The sequence below is a fragment of the Phalacrocorax carbo genome, chromosome 7, assembly GCF_963921805.1.
Source record: "Phalacrocorax carbo chromosome 7, bPhaCar2.1, whole genome shotgun sequence".
Taxonomy (NCBI): Eukaryota; Metazoa; Chordata; class Aves; order Suliformes; family Phalacrocoracidae; genus Phalacrocorax; species Phalacrocorax carbo.
The window spans coordinates 15,401,332-15,414,373 of record NC_087519.1 but is presented as its reverse complement, the minus strand read 5'-3'; the positions used below and the strand labels follow the sequence as shown (position 1 = coordinate 15,414,373).

Here is a 13,042-nt window from a genome sequence, read left to right as displayed (position 1 = left end):
CTCCACCGGCGGCGGCGCATGCGTCAGCTCACGACACGCCGGTACACCCTTCCGGTCACTCTAGCGAAGGGAGGCCTTCCGCTCTGTGGTTTCCCCGTCCTTCAGGTGAGGGGCACCGGGTCCGGCAGGCGCCGCTCGAGGCTGTGGGGCGAGGCAGTCCGGGGCGGGGAGCGCCGAGCGTCCTGCCGCCCTCACCTTTTCTCTCCCCTCCGGGGGCCGAAGGTGCTGCCGAGGAGCGCGGAGAGGCCGAGGCGCCTCCCGCGCGTGTCTGGGTGTGTGGGCGCGGGTGTTGCAACGCCCCCTGCCGGCATGTGGGGGCGGCTCCCGCTGCCCCAGGTGGCGCTGGCCGTGGCGCTCGGCGTGGCCAGCGGGCTCTACATCTACTGGCCCCTCTTCCAGCCCCCCGTGCCCCGGCAGCCCCCTGAGGGCACGGCGGAGCCGCCGTCGGACGCCCCACTGGAGAAGAGGCCCTGAAGAAGTCGTGCGAGCCGCGCCGCCACCCTGGCGCCCTTCCCCGGCGCCGCCCGGCAGCCTCCCGTCCGAGGAAATGGCGCCCAAGCCCCTCACCCAGCCGGAGCAGTTCGTCGCCTGCTGGGGAACGTCCCTTCTGCGCCCCGCGCCAGCCGTGGCGGTGCCGAGCGGCCTCCTCTGCAGCCTGGCCGTGCTCTGAGGCAGTCCGCCACCAGAAGATGTTGCCGCATACGTGTCTGTTCGGTACCGGCCTGTAGGGACGTGCATGTGGACATCTGTGTAAAATTCTGAATGTTTAAAGCTGTGCCTTCATGTCTGAGTTTAAATAACTACCAGAGAACTGGAAAAAGAAAGTCACTGTTGTACGGTTACACTTAATGGTTTTTTTTTTGGCTTGCCTCTGATCTGATCCTCCAAGCGATAAATACTATTTTAATATACTTGTCATGGTTTCAGTTCTTAATGCTTCAGTTCTGTTGGGAATGGAGTTGTACTGAGGGCTGAGAAGGGACCTGCGCCCGACATCGGTGTCCTGGCTTATATTCACACCTGTATATCTCTACATACACACATGTACTACACGTGTATATACGTATCTTTCATCCCTGAAGGAATGAGGCTAGAGTGGCTATTTGACAGATAAGGTTGCACTTGGAGAAGTACTTCAGCATGTAGCTCAGTGGGACAGCATTAATCTTGCAATAGGTGTGGCTCAGTCTGGCGAAGGGAACAGAATCTGAGACTCAAGAAAACGAGGTCACTAGATATTTCAAGACTTCAGTAAATCTAAAAAGAAACCAAAATCTGCAGATCTTGGGAGGAACTTCTTTCAGATTTTTGTTTTAACACAGTTTCCTGTTTGGACAGCATGAGGGAAGAAATCTTTTCCCTGGATATGCTTTTATTTAAAGCCAGGAATGATGTAACAGCTGGAGGCAGCGGATGGCCTTTACAGAAGCTAGGATGAGAGGGCGGCAGTAGAAGGTGGGCTGGGAGGCACAGTTGAGTGTACAATAAATCTAGTTTGGACGTGAGGAAATGCCACAAGTCTGTGATGAGTGTAAACATGGAGAACTGCTGTGGTAACTCCAGCAGCTTCCTTTGTATACAAGACTGTTATATGTTGAAAGGCTTTTTAAAAAAAAAAGCATAACTGAAGTCGAGTAGGCACTTTCTTTGTAAGCAAGGAAGTTTGCCCATAAAGATGGCAGTTAGTTTTAAAAAGTCTCCAGAAAGAGGACGTCTGAACTGATGGAAACAGAGAGTGTTATTGGTGCAACCGAGCTTCAGGCTGTGCTTGCTGAATTCTGGAGGCCGCTGGATTTAAAGTGGGTGTATCGAGCAGCTGTCGAGAGAGCAAAGAGGAAGGACGTTCCTCTTGCCAGCAGGCGGTAGGAACAACTCAGTAAATCCACAGCGGTGGACATTACCTGGCTCCACGTATTTTCTCTTCGAAACCTTTTTTTGTCTCTCATGTATTTTTATTAAACGCCGTGCGATCTTTCAGGAAGGTGAGGAGGCGTGCGACAGAAGAGCCAGCCTGTTTGTTTAGCGATGGCCTCGGCAATCGAGGCAGAGCGAGGGGCGGGCGGCAGCGCCGGAGCCATCGCATCCCTGCCGGGCGGTGCTGCTCTCGGCCGGGCCCTGCGCGCCGGGCGCTTCCCTGGAGCGGCCGCCCGTTTCGGTGCGTGCCGGGGGCGGGGGTCCGAGCCGATCAACGCCGGGGCTGCCCTGCCCTGCCCTTCCCGCGGCTGCCTCGCGGTCGGGAGGGGCCGTTCCCGCCCCTACGTCGGGCCTTACGGGAAGTGATGTTGCCTTGACGGAAAACGCACGCTTGCAGCCCAAAAAAGGGCAGGTGCGGAGGGACGCGGCGCTGCGGGAGCCCCGGTGGCGGCGAGCAGGTAGGGGGGCGGCGGGGCTGGGCTGGGGGGCGCGGGGCTTTCGCCGGCCGGTCACTGTCCGACGGTGTCGCTGCAGCGTCAGGGAACGCGGGGGGGGGCTTCAGAGAAACGCCTCTGCTGCAAAAAGAGTTAATAAATAATCTCAGGGCACGTGATTTTGGGCAGGGAACTCGAAATACTGGAGGGAAAACAGTGATTTCCCGCTGCTGCAGAGCCTGGGGAGCGAAGCATACCCGTCTAGCTATGCATCTTCGACCGGTGGGGCTGGCCGCTTCTCGAAACTAGCCGCGTGGGATTTTAACAAGGGGCCCTCATTCGTTAGATTAAAGGAAGAACTCTGAAGCCTCGGCCTTTCGACTGCCCGTGTGTGTGCTTAACTTTACAACTGCTGCCGTGCACACAACTGCACAAATAATTCTCTCAGGCCTTCACATGTAGCAGCTCTAGGACCTGCAAGTTTTCCCACAGATCAAGACGTGCGTTTCCTTTGTAAAAAAATTGAAGTGGATTGCATGTCTGATTAAAAGAAAAAAAAAAGCCTTTAAAAATGGTAAATTGTTGAGGAAGCAATATAAGTGTGTTTTATTTGTTTAGTCAGAACTTAAATCTTGTATTTGAGCATCAACAGATCTGCTGCTTCTTTCTGAACACTGCATGTTTGCCTGACAGAGTCTGCTTGCTGAGAGGGTTCAGGAGGTCTCTTCAACCTGATTTGCAATGCTTGGGCTAAACTAACGCTTTGATCATCTTGGATCTAAAGAAAGCTAAATCCATCAGAACAACATCTTGGTTTTTCTCTCTGTAAGTAACCAGATTATATTAATATATAAGTAGTATTTTTTTATGGTGGTAACAGACTATAAAGGACATGCCTAGAACTGTCGAAAACACCCAACTTTAATTTTTACCTCACCTTAGAGATGCATCAGATGTAATTTGCACTTTGTGATCATGTGACTCCTCACTTTCCCTAATGATTAGTGCTTATGAGTTTTTCATCAGGAAAACACATGTGTGCTTGGAATTAGGAGTTTTGCTAGGTGTTATTGGCAAGGTGATGTTTCTCTATACTTACAGTTTTTATTGAAACGCTACAAAATGTTTATTGATTTCCATACATAAAATGCATTAGCAGGACTAATCAGTCTCCGAAATGTATTCTGCCTGCTGTTTCTTGGAAATTTATTCTTATGTAGACTTGTCTTCTCAGCCCTTGTTTCTTTTCATAGACTTGTACTACTTTTGTGACTGTTCCAAGTATTTTTCAGCCAGGGAAATGCATATAATAAAATATGCATTTCAAATGTTCATACGTAGTTGTAGGCATAGTATTTGTAATACTAAATGGATGTCTCAAAAACATTGTTAAAAAGATGGGAAAAAAACCATCATGTTCCTGTGTTTCTAGTTCAGGGTTCTAATTTTACATCTACTTAATCTCTTGCGCAAAGGAGTTCTGGGTGGGGGAAGTGTGCTGCAACTTACACTGCTTTAGTTTTACACTTACTTAATAAAAATCCTCATCTGCAACCAGATATCTAAAACCAGACTGTAAGTTTGTTTTCATCACTATCATTAAACATGGGAACACATTATTTTATCACTTGACTACACATTTCCTTTTCTTTCAAAGAGAAGATTGGTGAGATAAAAGAATTTTTACGTAGCTTTTGGCATTTACAGAAACAAGTATTATGAGCAGTAATCCTTGTATGTCTTCTTTGGATTCCTACTTGTTCTGTTGCTGCCAGGTGTCTGCTGTGCTGGCATAATGACCACTCATTAGTCTGTCAGTTTTCAGCATAACCCTGGACTTGTAGACCAAAGCCATTACTAAGAGCAGTCTGTCATAGTCAACAGAGGACTAGTAAGAATTTAGTGTAGGAAGAGGCAAAATTAGCACTAGAGATGGAAGTCAGGAATGACAATTCTTTTCTCTCCTGTTAATGTCTCAGCAAGTAATTATAACAAGGTACGTATTTTAAATGTACTAACCTTATGATTTAAATAGTTAATCATCAAATAATCTTTTCTGTATTAAAGCTATGTTACTGTCTCCATTGCACATGTGATCTGATCTTAGCCATATTTATGGCTAAGCATTTGCTGGGCTGGGTGTGTCAAGTGCTCAAGGACTTGCTTTTGCTCCTCTTGTCTTGCAAATACCACTTATGCTGGAGATACAATCATGTTTACAGAACTGACTTCAAACATGGCTGAAAAGTTGTTTAAGTACAGCATGGTTTAAGAAATACTTACCTAAAAGGCAGCTTTTTTAGAGCAGAAACACTTTTTTTTGTAGTTATATAAATATATTTCCAACCAGTCTTCCTCTGGGAATAGCACTTGTTATGAGATTTCTTTTCCTCATTTCTTTTTTGGTTGTCTTAGTCTGAAAACTGCACCCCTATCCGGAGGCAAGGCTAACTTGAACCACATTAAATCGACTGAGATCATACCCTTTTATCTCCAGTGGAGGTACAACCATAGTGAGTGAGAAGTCCTAGCCCCTAATTTGTTTCCTGGAACGTCCTTGTATTGTTTTGTTTCCATACATAATACAACAGAATTTACTTTTGATTATTGTAGTAAGTACTCTCAACATCTGTGGTTTATTTTCCAATCTAATGAACTCCAAAGATTAAGTTATGGCATATAGATTAAAATATGACGTAATCAGAATAATTTTTCCTGTGATGTTGCTGTGGCTTCAAGGGCTTGAAAATACTCTGGTATATATATAACTGTTTTGCATAGTACCAGGCATTGGAATCCTTTTCACGTACTGGCCAGCACCTTGGAGCTGACCTGACAAGTTCTTCAGTATTTTCAACTACTGCAGGGGCGGAAAGGAAGTGTCCTTGCTTTTATAGCTGTGAAGATAATATCAAAGTATAAACCAATGCAGTGCTATTTTCCTGGGTTTGCAAACCCATTTCCCATAGCTGTTTTCTTTCTCTGTGTCTGATACTTTTGCTGATGAGAAATGGGTAAGACTAAACCATATTAGATAAAGGCGCTTCTGGAAGACAATGTGAAGATTGGTACTAAGGTAGGAAAGGGACAGGAAGCAGCAATGAAGATACAGGCTTAATAGGAGGAATACAGCTTTTCTACAAATTTGTGGTTTGCAGTGGAAAAAAGGAGTTGGTAGATATATGAACAGTGTTTTTATATTAAAAGTTAAGTTGTGGGCACTTGTAAATAGTATTTTGAAAATCACTCTATGCTTCTGCAGTGATTCTTTGTGCAAAAGTTATGTGAATGAAAGGACTGTAAGGAGTATACCTAGCTGAAATATTTTATGTGCAAATAAAACAGTGGGTGGATATAAGGACAACTGCTACACAAATCAAGCAGCTGATTCTAGATTAATTTTGGAGTTTGCGATTGCAGATTTGCAGCTGGACATCTTACTGCTTGAGTATACAGCTATTAGTTGAAAAGGTGATAAAAGGATAAAGGAATAAATAGCAAAAGAGTTAAGTATTACTCAAGATTCAGATTTTGCCTTTCAGGTAAGGTGAGCTCCATGGGTAGAAGTAATGCCTTTTATTAAACCAGCTTATGGCATTGGAAGGGTCTAGGTGAGTTTTGAGGTATATAAGCCTCTTTCAGGTTTGAATTAGAAACAGCAGAATACAAAACAAAATTGAGAACAATTGATACACTATTTTTATAGTACTTCTGTTAAGCATATTAACCCATGGGGCAGCATATGTCATTAGGTGGTGATGAATGTTCTCTTACAGCAGTACTACAGCTTTAAAAGCATCCTCTCATTTCTAATTAAACACTTCAAAATGGCAGTGCTGTCACAGTAGCTGCATGAAAGTGAACAGCATGTGCTCTCCAAAGTCAACCAAGTATCACTTTGAGGGCCTATCTCATTATTTTCATAACTGTTGGATATTTCATTTGGTTCTGTTAGCTGCTCAAAGAGCTATAAGGAAACAGGTTGCTCTATGAACTGAAAAGGAAGAAAACAATTCTTTTCAATAACATCCTTGGGGGTTAGGAATATTTGGACTAGGCTGAAGGCTGCTATCAGTGATAAGGACTAATAAAGCATATATGTTGGGTAGGAGGAAAAGAAAAGTTCATTTTATGATAAAAATGCGAGTTTTCTGGTTTCCTTGTGTGTCTCTGCCAGTATAATGTTTCACACTAGTAGCTGCTGAGGGAAATTACATTCCTCTTCCAAATCCCTGCTGATAATTGCATGACTAATGTGGAGTTTAATGCATTTTGAGAACTTCAGGATATCATTCAAAGCTAGCAGTTGTGGGAATTGCTTGTACTGTGAAACTGTTTTATGCAAGGTTTACACAAGAGATGAATCGCTGTTACAGTTAGTGCCAATGGGTAGTGCTTTCCAAGTTTACTTAGAAGCCTAGCTGACATTCAGAATGTGGATGATAGCAGAAAGTGTGATAGTTGTGGTTGGGTTTTTTTGTTTGTTTGTTTTTTAAATTGCAAATGTTAATCATAATTCCTCTCCCCCTATTTGTTTGGTTCGAGACCAGACTTTATGCATGACTGAATGTGACCCAAACTACAAGTATCCGGTTAGATTCCAGCCCTGCTGGTGTCATCCATTTTCAACAGATTGTTTCTCATCAGCACTTTTAAGATCTGTGCATGTAACAGCACATGGTTCACTGACTTTCTCCTCTAACAATGATTCGACTTGACAGGTCTTTTCTGCTGGGGCATGAACTATCTGGCTGTACTTAATTTTTCCATATTCTTTCTTGCATCAGAATAGTGTCAGGATAGACATCTCTGTACAGAGATGGTGTCCTCCAAATTTGAAGAGAGTGCTGTCTGATTGTACTTCTTCTGAATTTGATAGTAAAACTCTCATAATTTTAGTTTGGATAAATGTAGCCCTAAGCTGGAGTAGTTAAAGTAGTAGTTTTTTAAATGTTCTTTACCTATGAAGTAGAAGAGGTCACTATAAATCTTTATTTGATAGTTTTCTGTAGTTGTCAGTTTGAATATAGCACCCAATGCACAGGACAGGGCCTGAGATTCTGCTGTGTGTGGTAGAAGCAGGCATTGAAGACCTATGAAAAGACCGTGCTGCAAAAGTAGAATCATGCCTTCTAGTAGGTTTAAAAACAAAATAAACCACAAAAGATCCAAAAAATGTGAATTGCTAATACAGTGAAACTCAACTAGTTTTATTCTATTAACTTTTTATTAACAGAAGTGCTTAAATTTAGTTTGCTTTTAAATAGAAAATGTCTTTTAATCCACATTGAAAGTAAATATAAAATTGAATGATTGTGGCAGTATGTGCTGCAGCTAGTCTGAAGCAATGTGGGCATAACTTGGCCAGCTAGTGGGTGCCCCTTTTAGAACTGAAAAACTGTAACTGCCAGCTTTCAGTGGAGGCATGCATCTGACTCTTCCCTTTGTCCAGCTGCTAATTTTCCATAGAGTGTACAGGAATTTCTTATTTTTGTGCCTTCTTCCCCTCTGTGAAGGAGTGTTAAAACTGATCAACAGATTCAAGTGTTGGGGGAGAAGGCAGAAATGAGAGAAATTCAATGTCTCTGCCCCTTTCTCTAATAAGCTTTGTCTCCTTAGGAAACCAGGCTGAGCCATGTCCTCATTGCAGCTTTGTTTTTCATGTTGCAAGTGTGGAGCTTTGTTCCAAGAAGTCCTTATTGCATTCACAGTCTCCACTGTGGTGTTTTGAGCCTTAGGGAATTTATCTTCAGCCTACTATCCTGAGGGGATCACAAGGAATGGGAGCACTAACATTCTTGTTAATTGGGAGTTGCACAGGGGGTGGAATAGGGCCAGTGGAACTGAAAGACCTACTTTGCTAATGTAATCCAGAAGCATCACCTTTACAAGCCCACCCATTCCTCTTGCAGTCTCTGAAGGAAATAAGATCAACCAGTCAGGTTAGTCGTACTTAACTGAGAGAGTCACTGGACAGATGTGGAAATGAAGGAGCTCTAACATTAATAACATGCATGGTTTAAGGAAGGGTAGAGAAGAAAAGTAGGCATCACAGGTGTTTAGTTAGGTTTCATGTGCTTCATTGCATGGAAGATCAAACAATAATATAGGATAAAAGGAATACTTTTCTGTAGCTCAGAAGAGGCATGCTTTATATCTGTCAAACAGTGCAAATAACTACACTTTGAAATTTTCTTCCTGTGAGCAAATTTAAAGTAGAAAAGACACTGTTGTCAGCTTATGGGAAGAATGAAGGCCACTTGTCCTACAAAGTGGATTTGCAAAAGATGTGAACAGAGTCGTCTTGTGCTGGAAAGAAAGCCCAGCTGTGTCCAAACTGGAACTCTGCTGAGATCAGTTTTAAAAAGCAGTGTTTTTAACTTGTTAATGACATACTGGATGATGTAGCGCTAGAACAAATGCATATCGATTGAGGTTAAGCATGAGAAAAAAAATATCAAAGCAACTTTCAGAACTGCATTAATATTATAGGATTGTAAAACATTGAAAATCATTTCTAAGGAAGCTGTAGTGCACTTGTTTCTTTACGTTGGAACATCATCTTCCTGTAAAGCTACTGTGTTTTTCTAATTAAAAAAATACACTTAGTCATCAACCCTTTTAATATGTAGATAAAGATAATTGATCTAAAATGAGATTTGTAACGCTTCAGTCTGAAGGTAGAGACATCAGATTATTAGCCTGCTTTTATAGCTTCTTACCAAAATGCAGGGACGCTTCTGTCTGTGTGCATTACTGTATTAGGTGCCCTCTTCATGCGATCAGGCACTCACCTCCTAAGTCCTACAAAATGTGGAACCAACGTAAGTCTCACAGAAGTGCTGTAGCATGTTGAGTAACTAATCCATTGTTAGGTTAAGTATTCTTCTTTTGAGTACAGATGATGCAATTTGAATAGCGTGAATGTTGCCAAAATATCGTTTCCTACATGCAAAAGGATCAAATTTGTTCATTTCAGTCAAAATGAATAATCATGTTCATTCTTAAATCAGTACATTTTATTTTAAATATGGAACTTTTTATTCACCATTTTATGGTGTCTTACCACCTTGTACATGGACACTGTACTGTTTTCTATTATTTTCTTTATAATATTTCAGAACTCTAATAGGAAAGAGAGAACCTGATCCAGGAATTAAAAATCTTTTTTCTCTTTCCCTTGTCTTTCAGGTCTGGAGCAAGCACCTACACTCTTCGCTTTGCCTCATGATAAGCTGTGCCTACACTGACATTAATAGAAAGTGATGTGGAGGCAGTAAACTTGTAGTTCACAGAATTGACAAATAAATTAGATCTGCTTGTTTGGGATAATTTTACTAGTCTTTTCTGAGATACTAACGGGTTCTTCAAAAATAAGCAAATTTTATTTTGGGAAGCAATCTTTTGATGTTTTTCCTGTGAAAAAGATTACAGAGTTTGGTCTAAAGTTTTCCGAAGTGCTGATGTTGCGTGCCCAATTGCTGGGAAGGATTCTTATCTTTAGGCAGTATTATGTTCCTTGAAAACAAAACTGGTGCTTTTAATTTGTCAATTATTTTAGTCTTAACTTTTTTTTTTATTCTTGAAGAGACCCTGGTTACTCTGGGAGTTAGTCATCTAGAGCCTCTCTTGGAGGGGACTATTTTTAAGAAGCTTTTTTCTGTGTAAAATGCTACTGACCTTAAATATACTAATACTTTTTCTCTTGCAATGCTAAAAGAAAGCTCCATCACCATTACTAGAAACTGCCTAGATTTGCCTATAGGTGAAAGAACAAAACATTGAAGTTTTAATTTAATATATAGTATTACTAAATATTTAGCAGATGTGCCTTCTGGATAGCAGGAAGGCCTGCCTGACCTGCTTTCATTTTAATCACTAAAGGGGTGTTTCATGATTTGATGCTAGCAAAGGTCAGCTATTACATTTCTGGTGTGAAAGCTGATCTTCTGAGTGTGGGTTGCCTTTCTTTTTTTCTTGGAGGGATATTGGTGGGAGGAAAGCAGAAAAAATTCAATATAAAGGATTTTGTGTCCTCCTTTCAGGTCTTTTTAGTTCTGTCTTGAGGTATTGGCATGTTATTGCATTTATGGGCTGCTGTGGCAATAACTAGCAAGCTCGTTCACGTGACGGCTGGTCTGTTTTCCTTTGCAGTGCATCCCATCAGCCCCTCTAATTTGTTGCAGAGTGTCTTTTCATGAGAAGCTGACTTTCTTCCAAGGAAACAACTATAATTCTGTTTTACAGTTGTAGGAATCTGCCTGTACCAATTAATATGTTTTTATTTTGCCTATTTACTTTTTTCTCATATCTTCTTTTTGTGTTTTGTGGGGTGTTTCTCTCCTGTGAAGTAATTGATGTATAGCCTGTGCTCTGGCTCTTCTTTAAGTTTGCCGGCATATATATGAATCAGTTCATAGGCAGTGTGTCCCAGTGGCTACTTTTACCCTCTTGCACTTTTTAAGTTTCTTCTCTGATTGCCAGTAGAGGTTTTGTGGCACAGATAAGATTTGTGGATGCTAACAAATAATGTTACCCTTGGCTGCCTGCTGGTTGGTTTTCATTCCATAGTCTTGCAGATCTTCTGTTGAATGCATGTGTAAAAACTATGGCTGTTGGTAAGAGCATGGTGAATTTTTAGTGCGTGTTGGAAAAAGCCATTAACTCATCAGAGTGCTGAAGAGGAGACTGCCAAGAGAATTGGTTAACTGGGGGGTGGTGAGAGTGGAGGTGGTTGACGCTGATGTTAGGCAAGTTCACAGCTTTTGATTTTGAAAACAGAGATGAGTTATTCTGGACCATTATCTGAAATGGACTGTTGCTAGATCATCTTCTTCCCCTATTTCTGTCTCCAGTGGCAGTTGTTTTAATTCCTGCATGAACCATGGTCAGACAGGTAGCAATCCAGCATTTTCTTCTAGAAGAAACATGTGCTGCAGGACAGTTCAGACACTTGCAGCTTGTCTTAAGAGCATGGAATGTATGAAGGCAGATATTCTGATGCTTCTCTTGAAGAATACTCCAAACTGTCCACTGTGTTTGACTCCCAAATTTCTTCCTAAATTCCTAGGCCTGTATAGCATAGATCATTTTTAAAAGAAGGCCATAAATGCCATGCGTTCAGGTCATCTTGTTCATACAACCCATTCATAAAACTTCTTCATAAAAATGGTGGGAATATTTAATAACTAGATAAAGCTGTAGCTTTAAACTACCTTTCACATTTTCAGGACATTGCTGGTATAATTTTGATCCCCTACATAAACTTAGAAAAGGTTCAAGCTCTTATAACCCCCTAAGATTTTTGTAGCAGTGAGAGGCAGCTTACCGTGGGCTGGCTGCAGTGGTTCCTGTTCCAGCTGCTGCTGTACCATTTGCGTGCACTTCCTGCCACCACAGTAGAGTTGGCTCAGCTGTTTGTGCAGTATTTTGCTGCAAATGTATTTGTTTAAAACCATACTTTAAATAACCAAACATTGATGTCCTCCCAGCTCATAACTGGGGCCCTATTTTGGTACCAACTCTGCAGTTTGAAATCAATGTTACTTCACCCTCAGAAAATAAGCTTTATTTCAGCTGTACCTTCCTAGCAAATCTTACTGGTTTGGTTTTATCCCTTTCGTGGAAGAGGGAAGTGGAAATTGGTTGGTATTCCTCACACCAGGTTGGTAAGAGGAAAGTTAAGAAGCCTCGTTTTGTCCTGGAACCAAAAGTTGAAGTCTGGAAATTATTTATGAATTGCTTTCCCCTCAAAGATGGCAAAAATCTTACTGCGTTGCAGAGCTTGAACTCTGTTTACATTGCTGGTTGAGACTTCCAGACAGCAGTTTGTGTTCAGCATGTGTCACCACCCGCCAGGGCTGTTTGCAACATGGCAAAAAAGTTGTTGCTTTGTCTGTCAACACTCCTTATCCTGTTCCTCCTTTTGTGCTATACAGCAGTTACCAGAAATTCTCGGGTGCTTGTGGTCTGAATATTTCTTCACAGTAAGCAAATGTGCTGGTATTGATCAGGGAAGCAGTTAAAGATTAAAAATGTTCTTGTTACTGAAAAGTGAACCAAACTTTTTTATTGCATGTGGGAGCAAAAAAGGGACTTCTGTATTCTTCTGAAACTGTGGTGAAATTTATAGAATATTGGAATGAGTCAAGAATGGGTAGAGTTTTATAAAGTATAACCTTTAACAAAATGTCAGATAAATGGGCTTTCCATAAATCTGGAAGAACGGTAAGGCACGGCATGAAAAAGTGTTCCACCACAGATAGTTGGATGGCAGTTCTGTGTAACAGAACTTAGGTGTTCACCGGGGAAAGGGAAATAAAAGTTGTCTTGATTTAGAATCACAAAATCGTTTAGTTTGGAAACGACATTTAAGATCATCAAGTCCAACTGTTAACCTGGCACTGCCAAGTCCACCATTAAACCATGATTTGCAGGAGCAAAGGCAGGATAGTTGAGACAAATGAATTAAGGAGCTTGTGGATCTGTTTTTGTTACTGGTAGGCAAATGCATTAAGGATACATTAAATGTTGTAGCAAGCTGTCTACAACACTTCTTAAATTATAACACTGGAGAGTGGTCTTAGAAACCTTAATTTGCTTTCTTATTTCTCTGCTTTTGAAACACTGTGAGGAAAGAAACTGAGACAAGAAAGGGTTGTGCAAGGTGACCCATCTTCTGTAAAAGCTCACAT

General features: G+C 41.8%; 1 protein-coding gene across 3 annotated transcripts in view; it reads left to right on the top strand.

Moving 5' to 3' along the window:
* The first annotated feature begins 1,001 nt into the window (after positions 1–1,001).
* Positions 1,002–13,042, top strand: part of RAB27A (RAB27A, member RAS oncogene family) — a 49,103-nt gene continuing 37,062 nt past the window's right edge. For 2 of the 3 annotated variants that reach the window (XM_064456458.1, XM_064456457.1), the window contains exons 1-2: positions 1,002–2,372; positions 3,042–3,173. The gene's annotated coding sequence lies outside the window, so the exon portion shown is untranslated. Of the gene's footprint in view, positions 2,373–2,544; positions 2,631–3,041; positions 3,174–13,042 lie in introns of those variants that run through there. The other variant, XM_064456459.1, reaches the window with a different exon arrangement.